Raw genomic sequence first — 25525 nt, forward strand, 5'->3', positions numbered from 1 at the left:
ACAAATGCACAACTGCCCTCAAAATTAGGAATGAAAGTCACAGTTGTCCCATCTGATTTCCAGTTGTCTCCCCAAAAAGGACGGTACAGAGAATTTTTTCGTGTTTCAGGAGACAACGAGAGATTGCAGTGGCAACTCAGGGATGTAGAGATGCAGCCCAGCAATACAAATGCACAGGTGCACAGATCAGACAACGACAGAAACCGGTGTTTCAAGTGTGGACGGATGGGACATTGGAAAAGAGGATGTCCGTATACCAAAAGGAAGACAAGTTAATAGGGTAAACCAAGATCAAGGGTACCAGTGCTGACCGATACCTCAGACAATGATTAGGCCTTCATTGCTGCAAATCCCAAATGATGATTGGCCTCAACAGATTCGATTACTGGACAAACATGAATAACTGTCGATGATTCTTGGGTCTGAAAAGTTTTCGGAGCAAGAATTATTCATTCTTTCTTTTGCTTATAAACAAATTAGTAATAATTGACCAAATGCCGAAATTGGATCTTTTATGTTGGGCACACAATTTTAAATTTACAAAGTTGAAACAATTGCTTTGCAAATTTTTGAAACTAAGTGACAAGAGTCACATGATGATCAGGTGGGAATTTCGGACTAGTGTTCCGCATGATTGATAGGTCAGTGGTCGACTGACATGCAAATGGATGTGTAGTCAAATTAGGATAAATTATGGTGGGAACTGAAAGGGTAATTTCAATGTGACATTATAGGGGTTTTTATAAGAATAAACTTTTTGGTCTATTTGTGTATTAGCATTTATAAAATTGAAGGACAAATTTTATGAAATTAAAATAAAATTGACACCCATCTTGATCTGTAAATAATGGTTCCAACGCAAACAAATATGCATAATGCATGTGTGTGTGTGTTTTTGTGTATCAATCTTACAAGATTGTTGACACCGACAGTGTGCCTGTCTGGAAATGGATAGTTATATGTGGATGGGATTGGGATATGTGGATGGGATTGAATATCCAGAGAATCCGTAAAATAAAATAGAAATATAATTTGATTATGAACATTATCTCCTTTGTCAAGGGAAATGGAATATAAAAATTTGATGTGCTGGGTTATGAGCAGCCATTAAATAATAGTAAAATTGTGAGTAATTTTGGGATTCCATTTTTTGATAGAATGTATATGAGAATAACATCTATTTATGGATATGAGCTTCATAAAAGGAAATGAGGAAGTACAAAATCATCCAAATTTGGGAGAGGTCTTACACTGACTTCCCAGAATACTCTGCTCATGGATTTTATATATATAAACTTGAATTTTATCAGCATATAAATTGTGCTGTATGTATGGATGTGTTTTAGGCATAGATGATATGGGAAAATAGTAAAGAAAATTTTGCTGGTTTGAACTATTGTGGGTTTTTCAGTTCTGGAGTTTAAACAAAGTCACTGGTTAACAGATGAGAAAGGATAGTAAATAAATTATTCTCTGCTGGGCAAATTAAGTACGATATTACTAAGACTTATGAGAGCTATTGTTCCGCCTTACAGCAGTGGAAAATTATTGGGAAAAATTAGATCCAACATAATGAATCTATAAAAGAATGTGATAGGGATAATATCCTCAATTTGTACTAATTATTTGATTGTGGGTAAAGGAATTAAGTCATCGTAGTGGATTGTTAACAGCAGCCTGAAAATGTCCTGAGAGTGTGCATCCATGTAATCAGAAATCCCAGATGTGTTTTTTACAAACAACATTTTGGTAGAGGTCTTGTGTGGAACACTTCCTTGGTAGATAAAAAACGGTACTGCATGCTGGCAGCCACTTTTGCGGCCAGTTAGGCCAAACAAATTGAGAGGAAATTGTAGTTAAATACGTAAGTTACACATGGCTATTTGTAAAAAAGGAAATTTGTTGAGATGGGAAACATTTTTTCGAAGGTTTATTAAGGTGTTATAATATGACATGTGGCAAGGCAAACTATTGGATGGGAAAATTAGATCTGGCTATAGAATAAATTTATTGACCCCTTGAAATTAATTCTTCGAATCATTGTTTCACTGGCATTTTTTGTTCAAATTGGAAATAGTTTGGTAGAGCTTTGGTTAAAACCTTTGGTTGCGGTATCTTGGAACGAAATGATAAACCATAGGAGATTGATAAGAATAGAAAAAAAGATGGACCCAAAATAGAAAGTTGGATTCATGCCCCTCATTGCAAACAAGCACATGGGGCTAAGGTGGACGATCCCACAGAAAATGAGGCTGCACCTAGCAGCCCAGCAGAACATTCAGTGGTAGATAAATGATAGTCGTGATTTACAGTCATTTGAATTACATTTTAACACCCCTTGCATTGATAAACATTACATTTTCAACATGTGATATTCCTACTTGGAATAGTGACATTTATTTGCCTACATGACATACAATTACCTGCTGATATTAATACAGCATGAGTGAAAAAAAAAATGTATCACAACTACACTCATGATCAGGGGATTGAGTTCAACCCCGGGAGATAGGGGGATCAGGGTAAGACAAATAATCTGATTATGTTACATATTAAGGGATTTTCTTTATTTACCTTTTAGGAAGCTTGTTAGTTTGGTATATAATGTTAAATGTCATCGACATATAACTATGTCATAGATATGAATATATACAAGGAGTAGCAGACTTGTTTGTTGGTTTAGTAGTTATATTGGCAATTGTTTTAGTGGTGGCTTGCTTGAAAGCCTTAGTGACGGTGTGTTTGAATAAGGTAACCAACAACACGATGATAACGCATGAAGTGACAAATGAGGAAAGAAATGTGGAACCAGAAAAGGAAGACTTTTATGGCGACATAAATACTGAGATTAAAAGATTAAATCAAGTGATGTTGCAAATGAATACAGTAGAATTAAGATAATGGCATAACGACAATGTTATGAGTTGTGTCAATTACAATATCAGTGAACTCATATCACCACGAGTGCCACACTGTTAAGGGAAAAAGAGGGAAAAGAAAAAGTGGAGAGGAATTATGGTAATAATACATTATGTTTAATTTGTTGGTTTGGGAAAATTGTTGTTGGGAATTAGGTATTCCCGTTTGTGATTGTAATCATATACAATTAATTTTCTTAGAGTAGTGCTAAAATACCTGCATGAGTTAATTTTTGAACTATATTAACCTGAAAGCAATTGTGGATGCTATTCTTAGTTTAGTAATAAAATACATACCTGATTGAATATTATTTGTGTGACGCATATAAATGAATATAACTTTTTGTGTTAAGGAAAAACAACAAATTGTTGAATGTGAAACTGTCGGAAGATATACATGATTATGCTGATTTCATGGTAAGATGTACCCTATCTGATCCAGTGTGTGCGGAAAGCAGATTCAGATGTGACTGAGCATAAAGATAAGACGAGATCACATTTTGGAGGGATTGCTAACGGAATTGGGAAGAAGTTCGAGAAAGAAAATTTGTGGCTAAAAAATGAAGTTAATCGTGGCATACACCCTCTTTCTCAAAGAATGATGAAGACATTCTCCCGTGTAACTTGGAGATGAATGCTTACCTTCACCAAGGAAATTTATGTGACCATTTGCCTGGATCACACTGCAACATATGAAAGAAAGGCGATCACTTACTCTTGTTCGAAGACTTCGAACATTCACCACATCAGAAGTTGCAGGACAACGACATTTTACCTGCAACCTCTGTGAAATGCGGGGACATATGTTATTACTTCACCAACGTCCGGGGAACCAGCATGGAGCTGCAAAAACGGCTGTGCCCTTGTCACAACAGCTGTGCACGATTCTGCTGGTTGCTCCTGGTAAGGACCATGAATGACCTGAACACCATGGTCCCAACATCAGTGTGGATGCATCCGGCATCCCTGTTCCACATCTTGCTGGCCAATCAACGTCACACCAATACTTGCTGCCCACTCACAATGAGGGAGGAGGCAAGTCGACTACAACTGGGTGAAGGCCTTGTTCAAGGAATCATTATGGTTCACAGCAAAAAAGTGGCAAGAATGCTACATGGAGAGAAGGGTCAGTCTATGACTCCGCAGTGTTACCACAACAGCGAAATCCTACACGAAGTAGTGCAGGAGCTATGAAGACATTAGGAGAAAATGTTTCATACCTGGATTCAAACACAAGTGATCAGCCCTTCCTTTCAAACAAAGTCAACATTTGTGTGGAGGCAAACGTTTTTTGCCAGATGGTGCAGATGCTTTACAAAACTTGAAAATGAAGTGAAATTGTTGTATCTTGGTGATGGTGAAGTGTTGTTTTGAAAATATATTTGTGATGCAAATGCAATAGATTGAACAATATGGAAGGAGTCAATGACCAACGAAATGTTTTGTGATTCTTGCAGGATGACGGTGTATGCCTAAGGGAATTTGATTACCAAAGTTATGATTATTTACTTATACTTGTAATGATGTTTACTTGTAGTGATTGACTGTTTACTTATATTGATGTTTAGATTAATGGTTAATATAAACAAAAACAAAAAAATGAGGGAATTGTGGAAATGTAACTCAGTGTAACTTATTAATTGGCACTGGTAACTTATTAATTAACCTGGTAACAAAGCAGATACATTTTACATGCAAACTCTGTTAAAGACGAGTTTGTAAATGAGTGTCAGAATGTGTATGAACATGGTAATCTCTTGAAACACCTGGTCAAGGCCCCAGGCTAGAGCACCCCCCCCTGCTGTGTAAATGGAAATCACAGCAGGAGGGGAGCGAGCTGATACCAGGACTTGGTACAGGCATGACCTCGGGGCATTAGCGGAGAGGAGATTAAGTCCAGTTTGGCGATATAAACGAGAGCAAACGTTGAGTAAAGTAGACTTGTCCTCAGAAGCCCTGCCCGACGGAACGATGGAATGAACGAGTACGGCGCTGCGGAAGAACATCAGCCAAACGAAAAGGACCATGGAAAAGAGTTAATCTCAGCCATTGAATAATGCGGTATTATTTGGTAAATGGAATGAAGTGAATAATAAACCAGACCTTTTGTAAACCTGTGTCCGGTCATTGGAGTCCTGTGAGTCATACACAAAATTCTTCTACAACCTACTGCGACCTCTTTCTGTACCCTGCTGGACCTCCTATGACCTCTTTCTGAACCCTGCTGAACCTCCTCTGACCTCTTTCTGAACCCTGCTTGACCTCCTACGACATCTTTCTGAACCCTGCTGGACTTCACATGACCGTGCCTTTTCACTGACGGTCTGCCAGTCTTCGTTGGTCGACGTTGCAGATCCCAGTGTACTTCAGGAAGCATGGGCGAGCTTTCGCAGGCAGCCGGAACAAATGACAAATTCCTCCTCCAACCATATTTGAACGTTGGGCCTGGCCAGCAGGTTCGTGAAAGACTTGAGCCCAGCTTGACCCTCGTTCCGATGGCGGTAATACCTTGGGTTTCTCTGTTCCTCAAGGAAGTATAACTAAAAAAGCAGGTTTGGAACGGGAAGATGACGTAATCTGTTGCCAAATCCTTGACGCGAGGGTCGCGACTGTATTTTAAAGAGGTGACCAAGGTTACTCAATCGTCAACAAGGGGTGGACTACCACTCCAATGAATTCGACTTCAGGAAAATATGTTGAAGAAGCAAAGCGACCACGCGACTTCATTAAATATTGCTAAAAGTGAAGTCAAAATCAGTTTTGAGCCAGGTAGGAGTCGAACCTACAATCTTCTGATTCGTAGTCACACGCGTTATCCATTGCGCCACTGGCCCATGTGACTACTAGCTATCACTCCTACTGATATGTTTTAGTGCTGCAATAATGAGTGATCAACGTAAGGGGTCTCCGGTTGTCGCAGACGTGCACGTTCCTGAGCCACGCGCACAAAGGCCTCTGACAAGTACTCGGAATTGCAGCTGAACACAAATGAATGCACCAACTTTTCTGAACCCTGCTGGACTTCACATGACATATATCTGAACCCTGCTGGACTTCACATGACTCCTTTCTGAACCCTGCTGGACTTCACATGACCTCTATCTGAACCCTGCTGGACTTCACATGACCTCTTTCTGAACCCTGCTGGACCTACTGCGACCTCTTTCTGTACCCTGCTGGACCTCCTATGACCTCTTTCTGAACCCTGCTGAACCTCCTCTGACCTCTTTCTGAACCCTGATTGACCTCCTACGACATCTTTCTGAACCCTGCTGGACTTCACATGACCTCTATCTGAACCCTGCTGGACTTCACATGACCTCTATCTGAACCCTGCTGGACTTCACATGACCTCTTTCTGAACCCTGCTGGACCTACTGCGACCTCTTTCTGTACCCTGCTGGACCTCCTATGACCTCTTTCTGAACCCTGCTGAACTTCACATGACCTCTATCTGAACCCTGCTGGACTTCACACGACCTCTATCTGAACCATGCTGGACTTCACATGACCTCTTTCTGAACCCTGCTGGACCTACTGCGACCTCTTTCTGTACCCTGCTGGACCTCCTATGACCTCTTTCTGAACCCTGCTGAACCTCCTCTGACCTCTTTCTGAACCCGGATTGACCTCCTACGACATCTTTCTGAACCCTGCTGGACTTCACATGACCTCTATCTGAACCCTGCTGGACTTCACATGATCTCTATCTGAACCCTGCTGGACTTCACATGACCTCTCTCTGAACCCTGCTGGACCTACTGCGACCTCTTTCTGGACCCTGCTGGACCTCCTATGACCTCTTTCTGAACCCTGCTGAACCCCCTCTGACCTCTTTCTGAACCCTGCTTGACCTCCTACGACATCTTTCTGAACCCTGCTGGACTTCACATGACCGTGCCTTTTCACTGACGGTCTGCCAGTCTTCGTTGGTCGACGTTGCAGATCCCAGTGTACTTCAGGAAGCATGGGCGAGCTTTCGCAGGCAGCCGGAACAAATGACAAATTCCTCCTCCAACCATATTTGAACGTTGGGCCTGGCCAGCAGGTTCGTGAAAGACTTGAGCCCAGCTTGACCCTCGTTCCGATGGCGGTGATACCTTGGGTTTCTCTGTTCCTCAAGGAAGTAGAACTAAAAAAGCAGGTTTGGAACGGGAAGATGACGTAATCTGTTGCCAAATCCTTGACGCGAGGGTCGCGACTGTATTTTAAAGAGGTGACCAAGGTTACTCAATCGTCACCAAGGGGTGGACTTCCACTCCAATGAATTCGACTTCAGGAAAATATGTTGAAGAAGCAAAGCGACCACGCGACTTCTTAAATATTGCTAAAAGTGAAGTCAAAATCAGTTTTGAGCCAGGTAGGAGTCGAACCTACAATCTTCTGATTCGTAGTCAGACGCGTTATCCATTGCGCCACTGGCCCATGTGACTACTAGCTATCACTCCTACTGATATGTTTTAGTGCTGCAATAATGAGTGATCAACGTAAGGGGTCTCCGGTTGTCGCAGACGTGCACGTTCCTGAGCCACGCGCACAAAGGCCTTTGACAAGTACTCGGAATTGCAGCTGAACACAAATGAATGCACCAACTTTTCTGAACCCTGCTGGACTTCACATGACATATATCTGAACCCTGCTGGACTTCACATGACTCCTTTCTGAACCCTGCTGGACTTCACATGACCTCTATCTGAACCCTGCTGGACTTCACATGACCTCTTTCTGAACCCTGCTGGACCTACTGCGACCTCTTTCTGTACCCTGCTGGACCTCCTATGACCTCTTTCTGAACCCTGCAGAACCTCCTCTGACCTCTTTCTGAACCCTGATTGACCTCCTACGACATCTTTCTGAACCCTGCTGGACTTCACATGACCTCTATCTGAACCCTGCTGGACTTCACATGACCTCTATCTGAACGCTGCTGGACTTCACATGACCTCTTTCTGAACCCTGCTGGACCTACTGCGACCTCTTTCTGTACCCTGCTGGACCTCCTATGACCTCTTTCTGAACCCTGCTGAACCTCCTCTGACCTCTTTCTGAACCCTGCTTGACCTCCTACGACATCTTTCTGAACCCTGCTGGACTTCACATGACCGTGCCTTTTCACTGACGGTCTGCCAGTCTTCGTTGGTCGACGTTGCAGATCCCAGTGTACTTCAGGAAGCATGGGCGAGCTTTCGCAGGCAGCCGGAACAAATGACAAATTCCTCCTCCAACCATATTTGAACGTTGGGCCTGGCCAGCAGGTTCGTGAAAGACTTGAGCCCAGCTTGACCCTCGTTCCGATGGCGGTGATACCTTGGGTTTCTCTGTTCCTCAAGGAAGTAGAACTAAAAAAGCAGGTTTGGAACGGGAAGATGACGTAATCTGTTGCCAAATCCTTGACGCGAGGGTCGCGACTGTATTTTAAAGAGGTGACCAAGGTTACTCAATCGTCACCAAGGGGTGGACTACCACTCCAATGAATTCGACTTCAGGAAAATATGTTGAGGAAGCAAAGCGACCACGCGACTTCATTAAATATTGCTAAAAGTGAAGTCAAAATCAGTTTTGAGCCAGGTCGGAGTCGAACCTACAATCTTCTGATTCGTAGTCAGACACGTTATCCATTGCGCCACTGGCCCAGGTGACTACTAACTATCACTCCTACTGATATGTTTTAGTGCTGCAATAATGAGTGATCAACGTCAGGGGTTTCCGGTTGTCGCAGACGTGCACTTTCCTGAGCCACGCGCACAAAGGCCTCTGACAAGTACTCGGAATTGCAGCTGAACACAAATGAATGCACCAACTTTTCTGAACCCTGCTGGACTTCACATGACATATATCTGAACCCTGCTGGAATTCACATGACTCCTTTCTGAACCCTGCTGGACTTCACATGACCTCTTTCTGAACCCTGCTGAACTTCACATGACCTCTATCTGAACCCTGCTGGACTTCACACGACCTCTATCTGAACCATGCTGGACTTCACATGACATATATCTGAACCCTGCTGGACCTACTGCGACCTCTTTCTGTACCCTGCTGGACTTCCTATGACCTCTTTCTGAACCCTGCTGAACCTCCTCTGACCTCTTTCTGTACCCTGCTGGACCTCTTATGACCTCTTTCTGAACCCTGCTGGACTTCACATGACCTCTTTCTGAACCCTGCTGGACCTACTGCGACCTCTTTCTGTACCCTGCTGGACCTCTTATGACCTCTTTCTGAACCCTGCTGAACCTCCTCTGACCTCTTTCTGAACCCTGATTGACCTCCTCCGACATCTTTCTGAACCCTGCTGGACTTCACATGACCTCTATCTGAACCCTGCTGGACTTCACATGACCTCTATCTGAACCCTGCTGGACTTCACATGACCGTGCCTTTTCACTGACGGTCTGCCAGTCTTCGTTGGTCGACGTTGCAGATCCCAGTGTACTTCAGGAAGCATGGGCGAGCTTTCGCAGGCAGCCGGAACAAATGACAAATTCCTCCTCCAACCATATTTGAACGTTGGGCCTGGCCAGCAGGTTCGTGAAAGACTTGAGCCCAGCCTGACCCTCGTTCCGATGGCGGTGATACCTTGGGTTTCTCTGTTCCTCAAGGAAGTAGAACTAAAAAAGCAGGTTTGGAACGGGAAGATGACGTAATCTGTTGCCAAATCCTTGACGCGAGGGTCGCGACTGTATTTTAAAGAGGTGACCAAGGTTACTCAATCGTCACCAAGGGGTGGACTACCACTCCAATGAATTCGACTTCAGGAAAATATGTTGAAGAAGCAAAGCGACCACGCGACTTCATTAAATATTGCTAAAAGTGAAGTCAAAATCAGTTTTGAGCCAGGTAGGAGTCGAACCTACAATCTTCTGACTCGTCGTCAGACGCGTTATCCATTGCGCCACTGGCCCATGTGACTACTAGCTATCACTCCTACTGATATGTTTTAGTGCTGCAATAATGAGTGATCAACGTAAGGGGTCTCCGGTTGTCGCAGACGTGCACTTTCCTGAGGCACGCGCACAAAGGCCTCTGACAAGGACTCGGAATTGCAGCTGAACACAAATGAATGCACCAACTTTTCTGAACCCTGCTGGACTTCACATGACATATATCTGAACCCTGCTGGACTTCACATGACTCCTTTCTGAACCCTGCTAGACTTCACATGACCTCTATCTGAACCCTGCTGGACTTCACATGACCTCTTTCTGAACCCTGCTGGACCTACTGCGACCTCTTTCTGTACCCTGCTGGACCTCCTATGACCTCTTTCTGAACCCTGCTGAACCTCCTCTGACCTCTTTCTGAACCCTGATTGACCTCCTACGACATCTTTCTGAACCCTGCTGGACTTCACATGACCTCTATCTGAACCCTGCTGGACTTCACATGACCTCTATCTGAACCCTGCTGGACTTCACATGACCTCTTTCTGAACCCTGCTGGACCTACTGCGACCTCTTTCTGTACCCTGCTGGACCTCCTATGACCTCTTTCTGAACCCTGCTGAACCTCCTCTGACCTCTTTCTGAACCCTGCTTGACCTCCTACGACATCTTTCTGAACCCTGCTGGACTTCACATGACCGTGCCTTTTCACTGACGGTCTGCCAGTCTTCGTGGGTCGACGTTGCAGATCCCAGTGTACTTCAGGAAGCATGGGCGAGCTTTCGCAGGCAGCCGGAACAAATGACAAATTCCTCCTCCAACCATATTTGAACGTTGGGCCTGGCCAGCAGGTTCGTGAAAGACTTGAGCCCAGCTTGACCCTCGTTCCGATGGCGGTGATACCTTGGGTTTCTCTGTTCCTCAAGGAAGTAGAACTAAAAAAGCAGGTTTGGAACGGGAAGATGACGTAATCTGTTGCCAAATCCTTGACGCGAGGGTCGCGACTGTATTTTAAAGAGGTGACCAAGGTTACTCAATCGTCACCAAGGGGTGGACTACCACTCCAATGAATTCGACTTCAGGAAAATATGTTGAAGAAGCAAAGCGACCACGCGACTTCATTAAATATTGCTAAAAGTGAAGTCAAAATCAGTTTTGAGCCAGGTAGGAGTCGAACCTACAATCTTCTGATTCGTAGTCAGACGCGTTATCCATTGCGCCACTGGCCCATGTGACTACTAGCTATCACTCCTACTGATATGTTTTAGTGCTGCAATAATGAGTGATCAACGTAAGGGGTCTCCGGTTGTCGCAGACGTGCACTTTCCTGAGCCACGCGCACAAAGGCCTCTGACAAGTACTCGGAATTGCAGCTGAACACAAATGAATGCACCAACTTTTCTGAACCCTGCTGGACTTCACATGACATATATCTGAACCCTGCTGGACTTCACATGACTCCTTTCTGAACCCTGCTGGACTTCACATGACCTCTATCTGAACCCTGCTGGACTTCACATGACCTCTTTCTGAACCCTGCTGGACCTACTGCGACCTCTTTCTGTACCCTGCTGGACCTCTTATGACCTCTTTCTGAACCCTGCTGAACCTCCTCTGACCTCTTTCTGAACCCTGATTGACCTCCTACGACATCTTTCTGAACCCTGCTGGACTTCACATGACCTCTATCTGAACCCTGCTGGACTTCACATGACCTCTATCTGAACCCTGCTGGACTTCACATGACCGTGCCTTTTCACTGACGGTCTGCCAGTCTTCGTTGGTCGACGTTGCAGATCCCAGTGTACTTCAGGAAGCATGGGCGAGCTTTCACAGGCAGCCGGAACAAATGACAAATTCCTCCTCCAACCATATTTGAACGTTGGGCCTGGCCAGCAGGTTCGTGAAAGACTTGAGCCCAGCTTGACCCTCGTTCCGATGGCGGTGATACCTTGGGTTTCTCTGTTCCTCAAGGAAGTAGAACTAAAAAAGCAGGTTTGGAACGGGAAGATGACGTAATCTGTTGCCAAATCCTTGACGCGAGGGTCGCGACTGTATTTTAAAGAGGTGACCAAGGTTACTCAATCGTCACCAAGGGGTGGACTACCACTCCAATGAATTCGACTTCAGGAAAATATGTTGAAGAAGCAAAGCGACCACGCGACTTCATTAAATATTGCTAAAAGTGATGTCAAAATCAGTTTTGAGCCAGGTAGGAGTCGAACCTACAATCTTCTAATTCGTAGTCAGACGCGTTATCCATTGCGCCACTGGCCCATGTGACTACTAGCTATCACTCCTACTGATATGTTTTAGTGCTGCAATAATGAGTGATCAACGTAAGGGGTCTCCGGTTGTCGCAGACGTGCACGTTCCTGAGCCACGCGCACAAAGGCCTCTGACAAGTACTCGGAATTGCAGCTGAACATAAATGAATGCACCAACTTTTCTGAACCCTGCTGGACTTCACATGACCTCTTTCTGAACCCTGCTGAACTTCACATGACCTCAATCTGAACCCTGCTGGACTTCACACGACCTCTATCTGAACCATGCTGGACTTCACATGACCTCTTTCTGAACCCTACTGGACCTACTGCGACCTATTTCTGTACCCTGCTGGACCTCCTATGACCTCTTTCTGAACCCTGCTGGACTTCACATGACCTCTATCTGAACCCTGTTGGACTTCACATGACCTCTTTCTGAACCCTGCTGGACCTACTGCGACCTCTTTCTGTACCCTGCTGGACCTCCTATGACCTCTTTCTGAACCCTGCTGGACTTCACATGACCTCTATCTGAACCCTGCTGGACTTCACATGACCTCTTTCTGAACCCTGCTGGACCTACTGCGACCTCTTTCTGTACCCTGCTGGACCTCCTATGACCTCTTTCTGTACCCTGCTGGACCTCCTATGACCTCTTTCTGAACCCTGCTGAACCTCCTCTGACCTCTTTCTGAACCCTGATTGACCTCCTACGACATCTTTCTGAACCCTGCTGGACTTCACATGACCTCTATCTGAACCCTGCTGGACTTCACATGACCTCTATCTGAACCCTGCTGGACTTCACATGACCGTGCCTTTTCACTGACGGTCTGCCAGTCTTCGTTGGTCGACGTTGCAGATCCCAGTGTACTTCAGGAAGCATGGGCGAGCTTTCGCAGGCAGCCGGAACAAATGACAAATTCCTCCTCCAACCATATTTGAACGTTGGGCCTGGCCAGCAGGTTCGTGAAAGACTTGAACCCAGCTTGACCCTCGTTCCGATGGTGGTGATACCTTGGGTTTCTCTGTTCCTCAAGGAAGTAGAACTAAAAAAGCAGGTTTGGAACGGGAAGATGACGTAATCTGTTGCCAAATCCTTGACGCGAGGGTCGCGACTGTATTTTAAAGAGGTGACCAAGGTTACTCAATCGTCACCAAGGGGTGGACGACCACTCCAATGAATTCGACTTCAGGAAAATATGTTGAAGAAGCAAAGCGACCACGCGACTTCATTAAATATTGCTAAAAGTGAAGTCAAAATCAGTTTTGAGCCAGGTAGGAGTCGAACCTACAATCTCCTGATTCGTAGTCAGACGCGTCATCCATTGCGCCACTGGCCCATGTGACTACCAGCTATCACTCCTACTGATATGTTTTAGTGCTGCAATAATGAGTGATCAACGTAAGGAGTCTCCGGTTGTCGCAGACGTGCACGTTCCTGAGCCACGTGCACAAAGGCCTCTGACAAGTACTCGGAATTGCAGCTGAACACAAATGAATGCACCAACTTTTCTGAACCCTGCTGGACTTCACATGACCTCTATCTGAACCCTGCTGGACTTCACATGACCTCTTTCTGAACCCTGCTGGACCTACTGCGACCTCTTTCTGTACCCTGCTGGACCTCCTATGACCTCTTTCTGAACCCTGGTGAACCTCCTCTGACCTCTTTCTGAACCCTGCTTGACCTCCTACGACATCTTTCTGAACCCTGCTGGACTTCACATGACCTCTTTCTGAACCCTGCTGGACCTACTGCGACCTCTTTCTGTACCCTGCTGGACCTCCTATGACCTCCTTCTGAACCCTGCTGAAACTCCTCTGACCTCTTTCTGAACCCTGCTTGACCTCCTACGACATCTTTCTGAACCCTGCTGGACTTCACATGACCTCTATCTGAACCCTGCTGGACTTCACATGACCTCTATCTGAACCCTGCTGGACTTCACATGACCTCTTTCTGAACCCTGCTGGACCGACTGCGACCTCTTTCTGAACCCTGCTGAACCTCCTCTGACCTCTTTCTGAACCCTGCTTGACCTCCTACGACATCTTTCTGAACCCTGCTGGACTTCACATGACCGTGCCTTTTCACTGACGGTCTGCCAGTCTTCGTTGGTCGACGTTGCAGATCCCAGTGTACTTCAGGAAGCATGGGAGAGCTTTCGCAGGCAGCCGGAACAAATGACAAATTCCTCCTCCAACCATATTTGAACGTTGGGCCTGGCCAGCAGGTTCGTGAAAGACTTGAGCCCAGCTTGACCCTCGTTCCGATGGCGGTGATACCTTGGGTTTCTCTGTTCCTCAAGGAAGTAGAACTAAAAAAGCAGTTTTGGAACGGGAAGATGACGTAATCTGTTGCCAAATCCTTGACGCGAGGGTCGCGACTGTATTTTAAAGAGGTGACCAAGGTTACTCAATCGTCACCAAGGGGTGGACTACCACTCCAATGAATTCGACTTCAGGATAATATGTTGAAGAAGCAAAGCGACCACGCGACTTCATTAAATATTGCTAAAAGTGATGTCAATATCAGTTTTGAGCCAGGTAGGAGTCGAACCTACAATCTTCTGATTCGTAGTCAGACGCGTTATCCATTGCGCCACTGGCCCATGTGACTACTAGCTATCACTCCTACTGATATGTTTTAGTGCTGCAATAATGAGTGATCAACGTAAGGGGTCTCCGGTTGTCGCAGACGTGCACGTTCCTGAGCCACGCGCACAAAGGCCTCTGACAAGTACTCGGAATTGCAGCTGAACACAAATGAATGCACCAACTTTTCTGAACCCTGATGGACTTCACATGACCTCTTTCTGAACCCTGCTGAACTTCACATGACCTCTATCTGAACCCTGCTGGACTTCACACGACCTCTATCTGAACCATGCTGGACTTCACATGACCTCTTTCTGAACCCTGCTGGACCTACTGCGACCTCTTTCTGTACCCTGCTGGACCTCCTATGACCTCTTTCTGAACCCTGCTGGACTTCACATGACCTCTATCTGAACCCTGCTGGACTTCACATGACCTCTTTCTGAACCCTGCTGGACCTACTGCGACCTCTTTCTGTACCCTGCTGGACCTCCTATGACCTCTTTCTGAACCCTGCTGAACCTCCTCTGACCTCTTTCTGAACCCTGCTTGACCTCCTACGACATCTTTCTGAACCCTGCTGGACTTCACATGACCTCTATCTGAACCCTGCTGGACTTCACATGACCTCTATCTGAACCCTGCTGGACTTCACATGACAGTGCCTTTTCACTGACGGTCTGCCAGTCTTCGTTGGTCGACGTTGCAGATCCCAGTGTACTTCAGGAAGCATGGGCGAGCTTTCGCAGGCAGCCGGAACAAATGACAAATTCCTCCTCCAACCATATTTGAACGTTGGGCCTGGCCAGCAGGTTCGTGAAAGACTTGAGCCCAGCTTGACCCTCGTTCCGATGGCGGTGATACCTTGGGTTTCTCTGTTCCTCAAGGAAGTAGAACTAAAAAAGCAGGTTTGGAACGGGAAGATGACGTAATCTGTTGCCAAATCCTTGACGCGAGGGTTGCGACTGTATTTTAAAGAGGTGACCAAGGTTACTCAATCGTCACCAAAGGGTGGACTACCACTCCAATGAATTCGACTTCAGGAAAATATGTTGAAGAAGCAAAGCGACCACGCGACTTCATTAAATATTGCTAAAAGTGAAGTCAAAATCAGTTTTGAGCCAGGTAGGAGTCGAACCTACAATCTTCTGATTCGTAGTCAGACGCGTTATCCATTGCGCCACTGGCCCATGTGACTACTAGCTATCACTCCTACTGATATGTTTTAGTGCTGCAATAATGAGTGATCAACGTAAGGGGTCTCCGGTTGTCGCAGACGTGCACGTTCCTGAGCCACGCGCACAAAGGCCTCTGACAAGTACTCGGAATTGCAGCTGAACACAAATGAATGCACCAACTTTTCTGAACCCTGCTGGACTTCACATGACATATATCTGAACCCTGCTGGACTTCACATGACTCCTTTCTGAACCCTGCTGGACTTCACATGACCTCTATCTGAACCCTGCTGGACTTCACATGACCTCTTTCTGAGCCTTGCTGGACCTAATGCGACCTCTTTCTGTACCCTGCTGGACCTCCTATGACCTCTTTCTGAACCCTGCTGAACCTCCTCTGACCTCTTTCTGAACCCTGATTGACCTCCTACGACATCTTTCTGAACCCTGCTGGACTTCACATGACCTCTATCTGAACCCTGCTGGACTTCACATGACCTCTATCTGAACCCTGCTGGACTTCACATGACCTCTTTCTGAACCCTGCTGGACCTACTGTGACCTCTTTCTGTACCCTGCTGGACCTCCTATGACCTCTTTCTGAACCCTGCTGAACCTCCTCTGACCTCTTTCTGAACCCTGCTTGACCTCTTACGACATCTTTCTGAACCCTGCTGGACTTCACATGACCGTGCCTTTTCACTGACGGTCTGCCAGTCTTCGTTGGTCGACGTTGCAGATCCCAGTGTACTTCAGGAAGCATGGGCGAGCTTTCGCAGGCAGCCGGAACAAGTGACAAATTCCTCCTCCAACCATATTTGAACGTTGGGCCTGGCCAGCAGGTTCGTGAAAGACTTGAGCCCAGCTTGACCCTCGTTCCGATGGCGGTGATACCTTGGGTTTCTCTGTTCCTCAAGGAAGTAGAACTAAAAAAGCAGGTTTGGAACGGGAAGATGACGTAATCTGTTGCCAAATCCTTGACGCGAGAGTCGCGACTGTATTTTAAAGAGGTGACCAAGGTTACTCAATCGTCACCAAGGGGTGGACTACCACTCCAATGAATTCGACTTCAGGAAAATATGTTGAAGAAGCAAAGCGACCACGCGAGTTCATTAAATATTGCTAAAAGTGAAGTCAAAATCAGTTTTGAGCCAGGTAGGAGTCGAACCTACAATCTTCTGATTCGTAGTCAGACGCGTTATCCATTGCGCCACTGGCCCATGTGACTACTAGCTATCACTCCTACTGATATGTTTTAGTGCTGCAATAATGAGTGATCAACGTAAGGGGTCTCCGGTTGTCGCAGACGTGCACGTTCCTGAGCCACGCGCACAAAGGCCTCTGACAAGTATTCGGAATTGCAGCTGAACATAAATGAATGCACCAATTTTTCTGAACCCTGCTGGACTTCACATGACCTCTTTCTGAACCCTGCTAAACTTCACATGACCTCTATCTGAACCCTGCTTGACTTCACACGACCTCTATCTGAACCCTGCTGGACCTACTGCGACCTCTTTCTGTACCCTGCTGGACCTCCTATGACCTCTTTCTGAACCCTGCTGAACTTCACATTACCTCTATCTGAACCCTGCTGGACTTCACACGACCTCTATCTGAACCATGCTGGACTTCACATGACCTCTTTCTGAACCCTGCTGGACCTACTGCGACCTCTTTCTGTACCCTGCTGGACCTCCTATGACCTCTTTCTGAACCCTGCTGAACCTCCTCTGACCTCTTTCTGAACCCGGATTGACCTCCTACGACATCTTTCTGAACCCTGCTGGACTTCACATGACCTCTATCTGAACCCTGCTGGACTTCACATGACCTCTATCTGAACCCTGCTGGACTTCACATGACCTCTCTCTGAACCCTGCTGGACCTACTGCGACCTCTTTCTGGACCCTGCTGGACCTCCTATGACCTCTTTCTGAACCCTGCTGAACCCCCTCTGACCTCTTTCTGAACCCTGCTTGACCTCCTACGACATCTTTCTGAACCCTGCTGGACTTCACATGACCGTGCCTTTTCACTGACGGTCTGCCAGTCTTCGTTGGTCGACGTTGCAGATCCCAGTGTACTTCAGGAAGCATGGGCGAGCTTTCGCAGGCAGCCGGAACAAATGACAAATTCCTCCTCCAACCATATTTGAACGTTGGGCCTGGCCAGCAGGTTCGTGAAAGACTTGAGCCCAGCTTGACCCTCGTTCCGATGGCGGTGATACCTTGGGTTTCTCTGTTCCTCAAGGAAGTAGAACTAAAAAAGCAGGTTTGGAACGGGAAGATGACGTAATCTGTTGCCAAATCCTTGACGCGAGGGTCGCGACTGTATTTTAAAGAGGTGACCAAGGTTACTCAATCGTCACCAAGAGGTGGACTACCACTCCAATGAATTCGACTTCAGGAAAATATGTTGAAGTAGCAAAGCGACCACGCGACTTCATTAAATATTGCTAACAGTGAAGTCAAAATCAGTTTTAAGCCAGGTAGGAGTCGAACCTACAATCTTCTGATTCGTAGTCAGACGCGTTATCCATTGCGCCACTGGCCCATGTGACTACTAGCTATCACTCCTACTGATATGTTTAGTGCTGCAATAATGAGTGATCAACGTAAGGGGTCTCCGGTTGTCGCAGACGTGCACGTTCCTGAGCCACGCGCACAAAGGCCTTTGACAAGTACTCGGAATTGCAGCTGAACACAAATGAATGCACCAACTTTTCTGAACCCTGCTGGACTTCACATGACATATATCTGAACCCTGCTGGACTTCACATGACTCCTTTCTGAACCCTGCTGGACTTCACATGACCTCTATCTGAACCCTGCTGGACTTCACATGACCTCTTTCTGAACCCTGCTGGACCTACTGCGACCTCTTTCTGTACCCTGCTGGACCCCCTATGACCTCTTTCTGAACCCTGCAGAACCTCCTCTGACCTCTTTCTGAACCCTGATTGACCTCCTACGACATCTTTCTGAACCCTGCTGGACTTCACATGACCTCTATCTGAACCCTGCTGGACTTCACATGACCTCTATCTGAACGCTGCTGGACTTCACATGACCTCTTTCTGAACCCTGCTGGACCTACTGCGACCTCTTTCTGTACCCTGCTGGACCTCCTATGACCTCTTTCTGAACCCTGCTGAACCTCCTCTGACCTCTTTCTGAACCCTGCTTGACCTCTTACGACATCTTTCTGAACCCTGCTGGACTTCACATGACCGTGCCTTTTCACTGACGGTCTGCCAGTCTTCGTTGGTCGACGTTGCAGATCCCAGTGTACTTCAGGAAGCATGGGCGAGCTTTCGCAGGCAGCCGGAACAAGTGACAAATTCCTCCTCCAACCATATTTGAACGTTGGGCCTCGCCAGCAGGTTCGTGAAAGACTTGAGCCCAGCTTGACCCTCGTTCCGATGGCGGTGATACCTTGGGTTTCTCTGTTCCTCAAGGAAGTAGAACTAAAAAAGCAGGTTTGGAACGGGAAGATGACGTAATCTGTTGCCAAATCCTTGACGCGAGAGTCGCGACTGTATTTTAAAGAGGTGACCAAGGTTACTCAATCGTCACCAAGGGGTGGACGACCACTCCAATGAATTCGACTTCAGGAAAATATGTTGAAGAAGCAAAGCGACCACGCGACTTCATTAAATATTGCTAAAAGTGAAGTCAAAATCAGTTTTGAGCCAGGTAGGAGTCGAACCGACAATCTTCTGATTCGTAGTCAGACGCGTTATCCATTGCGCCACTGGCCCATGTGACTACTAGCTATCACTCCTACTGATATGTTTTAGTGCTGCAATAATGAGTGATCAACGTAAGGGGTCTCCGGTTGTCGCAGACGTGCACGTTCCTGAGCCACGCGCACAAAGGCCTCTGACAAGTATTCGGAATTGCAGCTGAACATAAATGAATGCACCAATTTTTCTGAACCCTGCTGGACTTCACATGACCTCTTTCTGAACCCTGCTAAACTTCACATGACCTCTATCTGAACCCTGCTGGACTTCACACGACCTCTATCTGAACCCTGCTGGACCTACTGCGACCTCTTTCTGTACCCTGCTGGACCTCCTATGACCTCTTTCTGAACCCTGCTGAACTTCACATGACCTCTATCTGAACCCTGCTGGACTTCACACGACCTCTATCTGAACCATGCTGGACTTCACATGACCTCTTGCTGAACCCTGCTGGACCTACTGCGACCTCTTTCTGTACCCTGCTGGACCTCCTATGACCTCTTTCTGAACCCTGCTGAACCTCCTCTGACCTCTTTCTGAACCCGGATTGACCTCCTACGACATCTTTCTGAACCCTGCTGGACTTCACATGACCTCTATCTGAACCCTGCTGGACTTCACATGACCTCTATCTGAACCCTGCTGGACTTCACATGACCTCTCTCTGAACCCTGCTGGACCTACTGCGACCTCTTTCTGGACCCTGCTGGACCTCCTATGACCTCTTTCTGAACCCTGCTGAACCCCCTCTGACCTCTTTCTGAACCCTGCTTGACCTCCTACGACATCTTTCTGAACCCTGCTGGACTTCACATGACCGTGCCTTTTCACTGACGGTCTGCCAGTCTTCGTTGGTCGACGTTGCAGATCCCAGTGTACTTCAGGAAGCATGGGCGAGCTTTCGCAGGCAGCCGGAACAAATGACAAATTCCTCCTCCAACCATATTTGAACGTTGGGCCTGGCCAGCAGGTTCGTGAAAGACTTGAGCCCAGCTTGACCCTCGTTCCGATGGCGGTGATACCTTGGGTTTCTCTGTTCCTCAAGGAAGTAGAACTAAAAAAGCAGGTTTGGAACGGGAAGATGACGTAATCTGTTGCCAAATCCTTGACGCGAGGGTCGCGACTGTATTTTAAAGAGGTGACCAAGGTTACTCAATCGTCACCAAGGGGTGGACTACCACTCCAATGAATTCGACTTCAGGAAAATATGTTGAAGAAGCAAAGCGACCACGCGACTTCGTTAAATATTGCTAAAAGTGAAGTCAAAATCAGTTTTGAGCCAGGTAGGAGTCAAACCTACAATCTTCTGATTCGTAGTCAGACGCGTTATCCATTGCGCCACTGGCCCATGTGACTACTAGCTATCACTCCTACTGATATGTTTTAGTGCTGCAATAATGAGTGATCAACGTAAGGGGTCTCCGGTTGTCGCAGACGTGCACGTTCCTGAGCCACGCGCACAAAGGCCTTTGACAAGTACTCGGAATTGCAGCTGAACACAAATGAATGCACCAACTTTTCTGAACCCTGCTGGACTTCACATGACATATATCTGAACCCTGCTGGACTTCACATGACTCCTTTCTGAACCCTGCTGGACTTCACATGACCTCTATCTGAACCCTGCTGGACTTCACATGACCTCTTTCTGAACCCTGCTGGACCTACTGCGACCTCTTTCTGTACCCTGCTGGACCTCCTATGACCTCTTTCTGAACCCTGCAGAACCTCCTCTGACCTCTTTCTGAACCCTGATTGACCTCCTACGACATCTTTCTGAACCCTGCTGGACTTCACATGACCTCTATCTGAACCCTGCTGGACTTCACATGACCTCTATCTGAACGCTGCTGGACTTCACATGACCTCTTTCTGAACCCTGCTGGACCTACTGCGACCTCTTTCTGTACCCTGCTGGACCTCCTATGACCTCTTTCTGAACCCTGCTGAACCTCCTCTGACCTCTTTCTGAACCCTGCTTGACCTCCTACGACATCTTTCTGAACCCTGCTGGACTTCACATGACCGTGCCTTTTCACTGACGGTCTGCCAGTCTTCGTTGGTCGACGTTGCAGATCCCAGTGTACTTCAGGAAGCATGGGCGAGCTTTTGCAGGCAGCCGGAACAAATGACAAATTCCTCCTCCAACCATATTTGAACGTTGGGCCTGGCCAGCAGGTTCGTGAAAGACTTGAGCCCAGCTTGACCCTCGTTCCGATGGCGGTGATACCTTGGGTTTCTCTGTTCCTCAAGGAAGTAGAACTAAAAAAGCAGGTTTGGAACGGGAAGATGACGTAATCTGTTGCCAAATCCTTGACGCGAGGGTCGCGACTGTATTTTAAAGAGGTGACCAAGGTTACTCAATCGTCACCAAAGGGTGGACTACCACTCCAATGAATTCGACTTCAGGAAAATATGTTGAGGAAGCAAAGCGACCACGCGACTTCATTAAATATTGCTAAAAGTGAAGTCAAAATCAGTTTTGAGCCAGATAGGAGTCGAACCTACAATCTTCTGATTCGTAGTCAGACGCGTTATCCATTGCGCCACTGGCCCAGGTAACTACTAGCTATCACTCCTACTGATATGTTTTAGTGCTGCAATAATGAGTGATCAACGTAAGGGGTTTCCGGTTGTCGCAGACGTGCACTTTGCTGAGCCACGCGCACAAAGGCCTCTGACAAGTACTCGGAATTGCAGCTGAACACAAATGAATGCACCAACTTTTCTCAACCCTGCTGGACTTCACATGACATATATCTGAACCCTGCTGGACTTCACATGACTCCTTTCTGAACCCTGCTGGACTTCACATGACCTCTTTCTGAACCCTGCTGAACTTCACATGACCTCTATCTGAACCCTGCTGGACTTCACACGACCTCTATGTGAACCATGCTGGACTTCACATGACATATATCTGAACCCTGCTGGACCTACTGCGACCTCTTTCTGTACCCTGCTGGACTTCCTATGACCTCTTTCTGAACCCTGCTGAACCTCCTCTGACCTCTTTCTGAACCCTGATTGACCTCCTCCGACATCTTTCTGAACCCTGCTGGACTTCACATGACCTCTATCTGAACCCTGCTGGACTTCACATGACCTCTTTCTGAACCCTGCTGGACCTACTGCGACCTCTTTCTGTACCCTGCTGGACCTCCTATGACCTCTTTCTGAACCCTGCTGAACCTCCTCTGACCTCTTTCTGAACCCTGCTTGACCTCCTACGACATCTTTCTGAACCCTGCTGGACTTCACATGACCGTGCCTTTTCACTGACGGTCTGCCAGTCTTCGTTGGTCGACGTTGCAGATCCCAGTGTACTTCAGGAAGCATGGGCGAGCTTTCGCAGGCAGCCGCAACAAATGACAAATTCCTCCTCCAACCATATTTGAACGTTGGGCCTGGCCAGCAGGTTCGTGAAAGACTTGAGCCCAGCTTGACCCTCGTTCCGATGGCGGTGATACCTTGGGTTTCTCTGTTCCTCAAGGAAGTAGAACTAAAAAAGCAGGTTTGGAACGGGAAGATGACGTAATCTGTTGCCAAATCCTTGACGCGAGGGTCGCGACTGTATTTTAAAGAGGTGACTAAGGTTACTCAATCGTCACCAAGGGGTGGACTACCACTCCAATGAATTCGACTTCAGGAAAATATGTTGAAGAAGCAAAGCGACCACGCGACTTCATTAAATATTGCTAAAAGTGAAGTCAAAACCAGTTTTGAGCCAGGTAGGAGTCGAACCTACAATCTTCTGATTCGTAGTCAGACGCGTTATCCATTGCGCCACTGGCCCATGTGACTACTAGCTATCACTCCTACTGATATGTTTTAGTGCTGCAATAATGAGTGATCAACGTAAGGGGTCTCCGGTTGTCGCAGACGTGCACTTTCCTGAGCCACGCGCACAAAGGCCTCTGACAAGTACTCGGAATTGCAGCTGAACACAAATGAATGCACCAACTTTTCTGAACCCTGCTGGACTTCACATGACATATATCTGAACCCTGCTGGACTTCACATGACTCCTTTCTGAACCCTGCTGGACTTCACATGACCTCTATCTGAACCCTGCTGGACTTCACATGACCTCTTTCTGAACCCTGCTGGACCTACTGCGACCTCTTTCTGTACCCTGCTGGACCTCTTATGACCTCTTTCTGAACCCTGCTGAACCTCCTCTGACCTCTTTCTGAACCCTGATTGACCTCCTACGACATCTTTCTGAACCCTGCTGGACTTCACATGACCTCTATCTGAACCCTGCTGGACTTCACATGACCTCTATCTGAACCCTGCTGGACTTCACATGACCGTGCCTTTTCACTGACGGTCTGCCAGTCTTCGTTGGTCGACGTTGCAGATCCCAGTGTACCTCAGGAAGCATGGGCGAGCTTTCGCAGGCAGCCGGAACAAATGACAAATTCCTCCTCCAACCATATTTGAACGTTGGGCCTGGCCAGCAGGTTCGTGAAAGACTTGAGCCCAGCCTGACCCTCGTTCCGATGGCGGTGATACCTTGGGTTTCTCTGTTCCTCAAGGAAGTAGAACTAAAAAAGCAGGTTTGGAACGGGAAGATGACGTAATCTGTTGCCAAATCCTTGACGCGAGGGTCGCGACTGTATTTTAAAGAGGTGACCAAGGTTACTCAATCGTCACCAAGGGGTGGACGACCACTCCAATGAATTCGACTTCAGGAAAATATGTTGAAGAAGCAAAGCGACCACGCGACTTCATTAAATATTGCTAAAAGTGAAGTCAAAATCAGTTTTGAGCCAGGTAGGAGTCGAACCTACAATCTTCTGATTCGTAGTCAGACGCGTTATCCATTGCGCCACTGGCCCATGTGACTACTAGCTATCACTCCTACTGATATGTTTTAGTGCTGCAATAATGAGTGATCAACGTAAGGGGTCTCCGGTTGTCGCAGACGTGCACTTTCCTGAGGCACGCGCACAAAGGCCTCTGACAAGTACTCGGAATTGCAGCTGAACACAAATGAATGCACCAACTTTTCTGAACCCTGCTGGACTTCACATGACATATATCTGAACCCTGCTGGACTTCACATGACTCCTTTCTGAACCCTGCTAGACTTCACATGACCTCTATCTGAACCCTGCTGGACTTCACATGACCTCTTTCTGAACCCTGCTGGACCTACTGCGACCTCTTTCTGTACCCTGCTGGACCTCCTATGACCTCTTTCTGAACCCTGCTGGACTTCACATGACCTCTATCTGAACCCTGCTGGACTTCACATGACCTCTTTCTGAACCCTGCTGGACCTACTGCGACCTCTTTCTGTACCCTGCTGGACCTCCTATGACCTCTTTCTGTACCCTGCTGGACCTCCTATGACCTCTTTCTGAACCCTGCTGAACCTCCTCTGACCTCTTTCTGAACCCTGATTGACCTCCTACGACATCTTTCTGAACCCTGCTGGACTTCACATGACCTCTATCTGAACCCTGCTGGACTTCACATGACCTCCATCTGAACCCTGCTGGACTTCACATGACCGTGCCTTTTCACTGACGGTCTGCCAGTCTTCGTTGGTCGACGTTGCAGATCCCAGTGTACTTCAGGAAGCATGGGCGAGCTTTCGCAGGCAGCCGGAACAAATGACAAATTCCTCCTCCAACCATATTTGAACGTTGGGCCTGGCCAGCAGGTTCGTGAAAGACTTGAGCCCAGCTTGACCCTCGTTCCGATGGCGGTGATACCTTGGGTTTCTCTGTTCCTCAAGGAAGTAGAACTAAAAAAGCAGGTTTGGAACGGGAAGATGACGTAATCTGTTGCCAAATCCTTGACGCGAGGGTCGCGACTGTATTTTAAAGAGGTGACCAAGGTTACTCAATCGTCACCAAGGGGTGGACTACCACTCCAATGAATTCGACTTCAGGAAAATATGTTGAAGAAG

The 25525-nt window shown here is 47.1% G+C and overlaps 7 non-coding genes across 7 annotated transcripts; all 7 read right to left on the minus strand.

Moving 5' to 3' along the window:
- Nucleotides 1-7270: 7270 nt before the first annotated feature.
- Nucleotides 7271-7343, minus strand: TRNAR-ACG (transfer RNA arginine (anticodon ACG)). The gene has a single exon. It is a non-coding gene; the product is annotated as a tRNA-Arg (tRNA).
- Nucleotides 7344-10958: 3615 nt separating this feature from the next.
- TRNAR-ACG (transfer RNA arginine (anticodon ACG)) lies at nucleotides 10959-11031 on the minus strand. Its single transcript has one exon. It is a non-coding gene; the product is annotated as a tRNA-Arg (tRNA).
- A 3583-nt stretch (nucleotides 11032-14614) lies between these two features.
- TRNAR-ACG (transfer RNA arginine (anticodon ACG)) lies at nucleotides 14615-14687 on the minus strand. Its single transcript has one exon. It is a non-coding gene; the product is annotated as a tRNA-Arg (tRNA).
- A 1103-nt stretch (nucleotides 14688-15790) lies between these two features.
- TRNAR-ACG (transfer RNA arginine (anticodon ACG)) lies at nucleotides 15791-15863 on the minus strand. Its single transcript has one exon. It is a non-coding gene; the product is annotated as a tRNA-Arg (tRNA).
- Nucleotides 15864-16998: 1135 nt separating this feature from the next.
- TRNAR-ACG (transfer RNA arginine (anticodon ACG)) lies at nucleotides 16999-17071 on the minus strand. Its single transcript has one exon. It is a non-coding gene; the product is annotated as a tRNA-Arg (tRNA).
- Nucleotides 17072-23325: 6254 nt separating this feature from the next.
- TRNAR-ACG (transfer RNA arginine (anticodon ACG)) lies at nucleotides 23326-23398 on the minus strand. The gene has a single exon. It is a non-coding gene; the product is annotated as a tRNA-Arg (tRNA).
- Nucleotides 23399-24373: 975 nt separating this feature from the next.
- On the minus strand, nucleotides 24374-24446 carry TRNAR-ACG (transfer RNA arginine (anticodon ACG)). Its single transcript has one exon. It is a non-coding gene; the product is annotated as a tRNA-Arg (tRNA).
- Between the last annotated feature and the right edge of the window lie 1079 nt (nucleotides 24447-25525).

Source organism: Myxine glutinosa, chromosome 9, assembly GCF_964187855.1.
Source record: "Myxine glutinosa chromosome 9, kmMyxGlut1.1, whole genome shotgun sequence".
Lineage (NCBI taxonomy): Eukaryota > Metazoa > Chordata > Myxini > Myxiniformes > Myxinidae > Myxine > Myxine glutinosa.